Here is a 9,152-nt window from a genome sequence, read left to right as displayed (position 1 = left end):
ACAGAACTGTTGGGAGTCAAATAATTTTGCCTCCAGTGTGGAAAAAAATCGTCTTGGGTAACTAAATCTTGGGTATTAGCTGATAAGATTAGGTGTCAGAAGTGTTATAAAACAAATCAGATGAATAATGGGCAAACTGTTACTTCTTTCACAGCCTGAAGGCTCTGCCGGAGAGCGGCCTTCTCTTAGCTTGTCGGGAGTGGGCATTTTTCAGACGCATCTTCGGCCGATATAGCGCTTATTGGGGCGGCCTTTGATTCCCGGCAGCTGTCTTAGATCAGAGATGTTTATTCCACTGCGAAACCTCTTCGGATAGAGACGGGGGAGAGAGCTCAGAGCGGGGGCATCCGCCTTAGCCTTTGAAGCGCCTCTTGCCGTCCTTTCTAGTCTTCTCGGTAAACCCTAAACCTTCTTCTCCTGTCACAAGTCAGTGCCCCGAGATAAGAAAAGCCTCCTGCAAATTAGCACGGTGACACGTCCGAAGTAACAACGGACCTCCACTGGTGGCTTTTGCGTTTCCGAAAATCGGGTGCTTGATGCCGCAAGCCTCTCAGTCCAAAGAGGTTCCTTACCCCGTTCCCTGTTCTGCCTTTAGAAAATATTTCTTTATTTGGTCAAGGAATCCTATCAACGACAGGGAAAAAAGTTGCGTTTGTATTTCTCTTAATGTAAGGAGGGGAGAGAGGGAAGAAACCTCCCCTCACCCTTTTTTAAAAATTATTATTATTATTTATTGGACACCGTTTCGTGCGCATCGTAATTAATTTAAATGCACTTGCTGGACGGGTTGCAGAGTCCACCTTCATTGTAGGAAGGCCCCTGAGAAACGCAGGGTACTGGGATGACTCCTCTGCGTTCATCCAGCTTCGGAGGCTGTGGGAACAGTCCGAGTTTGAAGCCAGCTTGCTTTTGCTTTGCTTCCCACCGCCTCCCCCTTTCCGCTCCGCGTAAAGGCTTTTGGTTTTGTCTTAAAAGGCATCTGAGAAACAACCACTCGGAATAAACAAGGAGAGTGCGGAGGCGAAATCACCCGAGCCTGCGGGAAGCCTGCGTTTCGGCAGCATTGTAGATGCCACAGTGAGTTGAGGAGCGCGGTGCTCTGCGCGGCGCTCCGCGGGACCCTTTGCTGCGCGGGGCCGTGCGCTGTCAGTCCGGATCGGTCTGCGTTTTATCGACCGCGTCTCTTGGGGGGAGGAGGGGGGGGCGGGGAGGAAGAGGAGGATTTGCTCTGCCTCTGAAGCCCTCCTTGGGTTTATCTGCATCGTTTTGCTCGAGTCCAGCGGGAGCGGCCGCCTTACCGCCGTGCAGGTCTCTGTCTGCACAGTTTTGCTTGGGGAAGTCCACTCGTAGCACGCAGCGCGCCGTCCGGGCCCGGCTGCCGCCGGCATACGGCGCTGCTGGGTCAGAGGCACCGCACCCTGCGCCTCTCCGGCCACGGACACGCAGCCCCGAGCGCTGGCGCGGTGTTAACTGCCAGCCTAAGGACTGGGTGGTTCGCCCCCCCCCGCTTCCCCCCTTCTCCCCTCTCTTCTTCCAGAAGGAGATTCACGGAGAAAGTCTCCGATGAACTTCTACGGCCGCTTTACAGTCTCGCGTCGTTTATGGCATGGAGTAAAGGAACCCGCGTGCACGCAGGGTCCAGTGGCGGAGCGGGAAAGCGGAGGGCTCTGTCTTTTGGAGCCAACAGTTTTTCAGGGGTCGTGACTACGAGGCAGCTCTCCGAGTCGGCTCCAAAGGGAGGGAGGAAGGAACGCAGGGAGGGTCACTACACTGAGGCTTTCCCACGGTCGCTCCACCACCTCCTTAACACCGGGATAACGAAACACCCGTGGAGAGAGGTAAGAAACCGCATCAGTCAGCGGTTCATGGGAACCATTATAACTGCGGGGTCGTGAAGGTGGATAAACCATTCCTCCCAGCTGGGCATGAGAAGAGATTCATTTGTATGGCTGAAGCCTGCTTATCTGCCTGCCAAGATTTTCCCTGGACATGCATTTTTATGTGCAATAAAAAATAAATAAATAAAAAGAATGGACATAATCAGATTTACAGATGTATTAAAATTACATAGGCATACCGAGCACAGGATGGACACAGCCTCTTAATGTCATTTATATTAAATGTACATGTGTGAGCATTTCCTCTTCCCAGAAGGCTTCTTTCTTCCCTGTGCAAAAAAAAAGGCTATCTCTCTGGTCATGCTCTCAGCTTCACTGGTGAATAGTTCGCCTATTCCTTCCAGTGTTTTGAATTTTGCTAGGCAGTATCAGTGCAGTAATTCAAAGGAAAGCAAAGAACAGATGAAATCACAACAGTCAAAAGAGATAAATCGTACTAACCCCAAAATAAATGAGGGGAATTATACAGGAAAAGTGTCTTTTGAATCAGGGTCACAAATAATTTCAATGATTAATTACCTCCCTCCCCATTCTCCTTTTTCTTCTTCTCCTTCTTCATCTCTTTTTCTTCTTCTTTTTTTTTTTTTTTTTTTTTTTTTTCTTTTCTTTTCTCTCTTTGCATGTGTTTTATTTTGACATTCATGCAGTGAATAAAACTTGCATAGGCCTCAATCTGCCAACTGAGAGATGATTCTTGATTCTGTTTTCACAGTTGCTTTAAATTTAGCTTTTTCATCATAAAAATATCATTGAATGGTTTGCAAGAGTAAAAACCAAGGCACCTGACTAGAGATCTAGAGTTGTATATTCCTGCAAGATTTAAAAGGGAAACTTTTTTTTTTTTTTTTTTTTTTTTAACCATTTCCATTTCCAGGAGAAATTGTAGAGATGTCTTGGCACATCTCCTTCTCTCTCTTTTCTTTTGCATTCCAGTCATTCTTTTTCTGCCCATAAACTTACTACTCTGCAACAGCCTGATTCTGCACAGCCTTCTCAGCCTGGTTTTCTTCTGGATGCAGGAAGGAGTTGTGTCAAATGGGGTCTTCACAGTGCACGTTCATGAAACAGAGCATAAGCATCTCTCAGAATGTGTACTGGAACAGCAAATGCTTACTTTTCAGCTTTGGATTACATATGTCTCTGAAAAGGGGACCAGAAATCATGGATTTTTTTATTATTATTTTTTTTTTTGTAAAAAGGTTCTGCATGAATTGTATATTAATCCCAGTTTCTCTGGGATGGATTAATCCCAGCTTCCTAGTTGTGTGGCTACAGATAATTCTGATGGGGTTGGGGGCAGGGGAGAAGGGAGATGAGGAAAGGAGAGGGAAGTTATGAAGATATATCACAGGAATACATGGCCTAAGTGGCCAGGAGCCATAAGTACTTGAGTTTCAATACCACTTCTACCTCTGTCACCACCTGTGAGCTGAAGCAAATCACATCAGCTACCTGTTTTGGTTTTGTCATCTGTAAAATGGGGATAATGCTGCTGCTTTTGCTCCCAAGAGACCTGGCACACTCTTGTATAAACTCCTGCTCAATCTTCCTGTAGTGAAAGGAGCTATTCCAATCATATGTAACCTATACCTGGACAGCTGAAAGCAGTGGCTGATCTGGGAGATCTAATAGAGCATGCAAGACAAATTTATGTTCACGTGTATTTCCTTTTCAGCCCTGGCAGATTTGTTGAGAAATGGAGTCCTACAGCCCAGAATGCATTTCTTCCCTGAATTCCTATCCAATGACTAAACAGGAGGAATGTCATGGGCCAAATTCATCCTTGGTGGGACTCCAATGACATCAGTCATCTTTATAGGAGCTTTTTGTATGAAGTCAATTGGGTTTTAAGAGGACTGAGTTTGGCCCTATATATATTTAACTGCTCAGAGACCTGCAGCAGTGAAGGGAGCTTTCCTTGTCTTAGAAAGAAACACTTTTGAGTCTGGGAGATGCATGCTAAACCATTGACATGTTTAATACAGTCAGGTGTACCTTATTTAAACCTAAGGATCAGCTGAAGTACACTCAGCATCCAGCAGTATATAAAATCAACCCCAGCTACTGAAATATATTGTTAGTTTTCAACGGAATTCTGTTTGCCCATGCTGGTACATGCAGTGCTGTGCCATGGGTACCTAGCAGACATGTTTACACAACAGAGAGCAGCACTCTGCAGGAATATTGGCATGAGGCTTGCAAGCAGAACAGTGGGTTCAGCATGGTGCTGTGGTGGAGTTGTTTGGCTCTGCTCTTAATTAGTTATAGTTATTCTAGATTCCACATCATGCTCATACAGTTCTGCTGCTTCCGGCTCTCATCTCCCTGTAGTCAGCTCTCTGGGTCTGTAATTCCAATGCCAGTTACACCTGATGAAACCATGGTAAATCACCAAAAAGGATGTTTCTTCCTCCACCAAGACAGATGAGAGGCTCTCTGTAGCCATGGTTTTAGTATTGGGTAATCTTCCTATGGAGGATGATTTCTCTGCCTAAGCCTTAGCCTTAGATGACTCAGTGAGGTAAGACCAGTTCTTCTGTAGGTGGCCTTTGGGCACTTTTCAAATATAAATCCATTATTTTTTGGACAAGACACACTGTTTAAGATCTCTTAATGCATACCAAGGTCTGATTCTGTTTCTGTTAGTGTTATATTTTCATTGGTATTGCATCTTTGAATGAGAGGTGACCGCAGGTGAATGAAAAGCTTGGAAACATGACAAAGGTGGCAGCATTACTGGTCACTGATTTATTCCTACATAAGCAACAAGATAGCCTTGATCTTCTGCATGCACATACAAATAGCTTTTAAAAATAAAGGCTTTCACAACATAGGTTGTGTATTGGGAGGCATTAGATGTTCCTCTTCTGAATAATAGAATTTGCAGTTGTACCAGACCAGACTTTTGTGGAGATCTATTTTTTGTTTTACAAAATCCATGTGAAAACAAATTTTTCTATTTCTGTTACTAAAGCATTTCAATCATGGTTACTGTCATGAAACTAAGAGATTGTATCCTGTTTCCCAGATAGATCTTCCCATATCCACACTCAAATGATCTCTATGAGGACTTATCTGTATATATTCTTTCTTTTTCATCATTCCCCACAACTTCCTAATGCTTTATTCTGCAGTACTTTGAAATCAGGGTTAATACTGGAAAGTGCACAGAAATTAATTCAGTTGGTATATTCAGGGATTCTCTGAAAGACTTGATAGAGTCTGAAGAATTGTATTAGAATTTGAAAGATGTGTATATAAATATACATAAACACTTATTCACAGTCTTTTTGATCACAGCAGCACTATATAATTGATATATATTAATTGATAGTATGCTTTCATTTGATCAGTCAAGCTCTTGGTTTAGAAAACCTGTCTGGATTTTTTGGCTGTGATAGTCTGCTATTCTGTGATATTGCACCAAATATATACTTTATTTATTTATTTATTATTTTAAATGCTAGCATTATAGTTTCTGACAGAATGGCTACTGAAAAACAAAACATTTTTCATTTCTGGCCTTTTGGCTTTCAACTGGGGCTGCTCAAATCAGATGTTTTGGGGGAATGATTAATCTATTTAACAATTATTTTTTTTCCTTTCAAGAGTTGTCCAGACACTACATGGCTTTCTTCCAAATATATGTGAAGACATTTCAATTTATATACGTCTCATAAATTCCATTTTTTTTTTCCTTTATCTATTTATCTATTTATCTCCAGACATTCGGCTCCAGGCTACAGAAAAGTCTCAGGTGTAGTTTCAGAGGACAGAGGACAAAATTTCCCAATATGTAAACATTAAAATAAGTAAAAGCAAATCTTAGATATAGTTATCCCAGGTAGGAGAGGTCTGTGTGCTAAATGCACACGGGGAGTAAGGGAGTAAGTACATAGTGATCAGTGTGTTCATGACCCTGCTGTCCTTCCTTACCTACCACAGTCACAAGGCTGGTCAGGCACATGTCCAGAGGAGGCATTGTACCACATTTCAAAGAGTTAACTGGGATGTAAACAGTACTTAACTATCTAGGGCTATTGGACTTTTTCTCTTCTCAGGAAAAGTCTCTTCCAGACACTTCCCTCGCTTATTAGTTTCATTTTCAGAGCTCACAAATACTACACCCACATTTTTTCCGCAGGCTGCTGAGGCTACTTCAGTGTTTCAGGTCAAGGCACAGCCACCTCTATCTTGCAGGTTTTCTTCTCTGTTGGTTGTCTCACCTGTGTACAGAGATCACCTGTAGCCTTATGCTGGTAACTCGTCCAGTCTGACACTCAGCTGGTCTGACTGGGATGTATTCATTGTTTAATGTGGCTGACCACAGTATCATGAGGCCTGAAGGATGGACTCTTTTTTTTTTTTTTTGGGGGGGGGGGGGGGGGGGAAGCTGGGTTTCATTTCATGGACAGCTAATTGGACTGGACACACTCTTATTTTTATTCCATAATTGTTTGATTTGAATATTACAGAAATTCCTTATTGCACTCAAAATAATATATATATATATGCATATTTGCCCTTAGAGCAACTTTATTTTTTTATTTATTTTTTATATATTTTTAAAATTTTTATTTTATTTGTATATGTTCAGTCTATATTGGCTTTGGGCTTACAGGTTCTTATCGGTTTCTTTACACAGCTGTTCGTGTTGGTTTATGTGAGCATTCTTGAAAAGCATATGTAAAATAACATAATATGTAGCAGAACAGGTGTGCAACGTGGTATTCATAGACCTTCAAGAATGCCTTTCATTACCTTCCTAGGAACTTCTGGTTAATTCTTCTGGTGCCTATTGTGCCCATTCTTTTTGGATTTTTCTTTAAAATATACTTCTCTTGGAAAATATCTTCTTCAACATTTTACAAACAGCTCTGGGTTGTGCCACCCACCAAGAGAATTTTTGGATGTCTATTGAACATTCAGTGAGTTGCTGGATAACATTGGTATGCCAAATTTAGACTTTGTGGTGAAGGATGCCATGTACAGCACTGAGAACAGTGTTGGCTGCTGGTCTTAGCAACCAATAAATAATTAAGAATCTGGATACTTGATGATCCATAAAGAAGAATGACTCAGCTAACCCTCTACTGTTATTTCTTCATTATCACAGGCATAGATTCAGGCCAAGAACTGGTTTTCCCTTATGCATTTATTTGGTGACCACTTGGATATGACATAGGAAACAGTTAGCGTTTCTCCAGCAGTTGGGAAATGTTTACTTCCAGCTGTTTATTTCCCTCAGTGGATTAATAAGTCTATTTCAAAGTGCTGCAAAAAGGAAAACTGGGTTTTTGAAATGGGGAAGGAAGAACATCCAGTGACACAGTGCTTTCATCAAACTCCCTTTTTCCTGCACTGTAAAGGAAATGTTTAAATCAATGTCTCAGAGCTCCCTTAATTTTCCAATGTACCTAATAAAATATATAAATTATAAAACTTAATAAAATAAACTGCATCAGTTAAAGAAAATGGAACGAGAAATGAGATGGAGAATTCCTGAACCCAACCTTTCCACTGAACTGGTATCAGCCTGATTATCACGTTATGAAAACAACACAAACTTTCTGCAAAGATTTACACTCTTTGTAAAACAGTCAGCAGGGGGGACTTGGTGCTGAGTACCATTTACTCAAAGCCCTCGTGACCTTTGAAGTCTTCTGCATTTTTCCTCTGGTACTTTACAGTTTAAGAATGCTGTCATTTTTACTGAAATCTTACATTAATTAGGACTTTTGTGGCTTCTGAGTGTGGTCATAAAGGGGAACCATCTATTATAGAGTTGTCTGCCAATTTGATGAGAGACTTTTCAGCCACAGGTGAATGACACTTTATTATTTTATTTTATTTTTCTCCTGGGATGCAGTGTATAGCTTCCTTTGGATGGAGATCTTGATAAAGTAAAATTAATATGTATAGATCTTGATCATGAAGGTAAAGCTCTCATTATTGGTAGTGATCCTGTGAGAGTCATTAGTTTCATCAGAAGAAACCGAACAATGAACAAGAGAAAAAGCCCAGATAGGAATACCTGCTTGCATGCAATCCCATAGCCAAGCAGCCAAGTAGATAAACTGGCTATAAGTCTGTGCAGCAATCATATATTTCTCTGACCTATTCCTGCCAATTAATAGAATATGGAAGACAAAAGATCAAGAGATGACTGGCTAAACGTGGAGGTGTGAATATGGATTTAGAAGTTGGGACTCCAAAACCACACTTTTAAACTTAACATGTAAGCACCAAACTCACAGTGTCCCAGTTTTCAGAGATAGAGTGCCAGAAAGTCCCAACTGAAGTCTTTGTTGGCTGCAATTTCTTAGCACTTACAGCACTGATTTTGGCACTTAAATTCAAGATTGTTAGTTGACTTTAGTAGGGCTACCCAGTTTATAAATCACTCTTTTCCTTTGGCCCAATGTTTGTAGATCTCCAGATGGAGAAGAGTGTGACCCAAAGGTAGATTTGGCAACTCCAGTATGCCTTAGGTCAAACATCTGTAAGGAACATGTGTCTGATTTCCTTACGACTTCATCATTTCAGTAGATGGTGTATTCAGTACAATGTTATATCTGCTACTGAAATAGCTGAATGCAAATACCAGGAACCTCTGGGAAATTTTAGTTAATAGGAAAATAATCTAAAACAAATTCATCCTGTTATAGAGCCAGGAGAAAAGAAATGAAAATAAAAGGAGTTACTGATCCAACCAAGTAGGCACAGAAATGAAACCTCTCTAGGATTTTCTTTTTAGGTTCTCCAACTTCAATTAATTTAATGAACAAACTAGGTCAATAGCACAGTCTTTTTATGAATAAATGAATGCCATAGATTCACTAATATTAAAGTATACAGTCAGTCAGCATCATTCACTGCTCTGCTGAGGGAGCTGTGGCACAGCAGCTCTATATTTGGCTCTAATCCTAATTCAGACATTCAGCCTTATGAGTCAATGTAACACAACTGCTGTAATGAAAACACAATTATAGAGAAAGACAGCTGGAGTATCACAAAAGATCAAGTAGCCTGAGTTTCAAGTAGGGGTAAGAGAGGTAATGTCAACTGCATTTTGTGTTTCTGTATTTGGTTTTCATGCCAATATAAAATTCAGAGATTAGATTGAAATGTGGAAAGTTTTGTAGTCATTATAATACTGATATATTATGTTGTACACTCCAAGAAGATCATTAAAAATAAAAAGAGTTGCAGAATTCAGATCACAGATACTGTTTTCTTCACATATGATCTCTT

The 9,152-nt window shown here is 41.1% G+C and overlaps 1 protein-coding gene across 9 annotated transcripts in view; it reads left to right on the top strand.

Moving 5' to 3' along the window:
• The first annotated feature begins 665 nt into the window (after nucleotides 1–665).
• The window catches only part of LOC101802235 (uncharacterized), a 92,613-nt gene continuing 84,126 nt past the window's right edge, over nucleotides 666–9,152 (top strand). For 5 of the 9 annotated variants that reach the window (XM_072036476.1, XM_038177245.2, XM_038177244.2 and 2 more), the window contains exon 1: nucleotides 666–1,838. The gene's annotated coding sequence lies outside the window, so the exon portion shown is untranslated. The remainder of the gene's footprint in view (nucleotides 1,839–9,152) is intronic. The other 4 variants (XM_038177247.2, XM_072036474.1, XM_072036475.1 and 1 more) reach the window with 4 other exon arrangements.

Source organism: Anas platyrhynchos, chromosome 3 (genome assembly GCF_047663525.1).
Source record: "Anas platyrhynchos isolate ZD024472 breed Pekin duck chromosome 3, IASCAAS_PekinDuck_T2T, whole genome shotgun sequence".
Classification (NCBI taxonomy): Eukaryota; Metazoa; Chordata; class Aves; order Anseriformes; family Anatidae; genus Anas; species Anas platyrhynchos.
The sequence above is the reverse complement of the archived record's forward strand: the minus strand, read 5'-3'. Positions and strand labels throughout refer to the sequence as shown.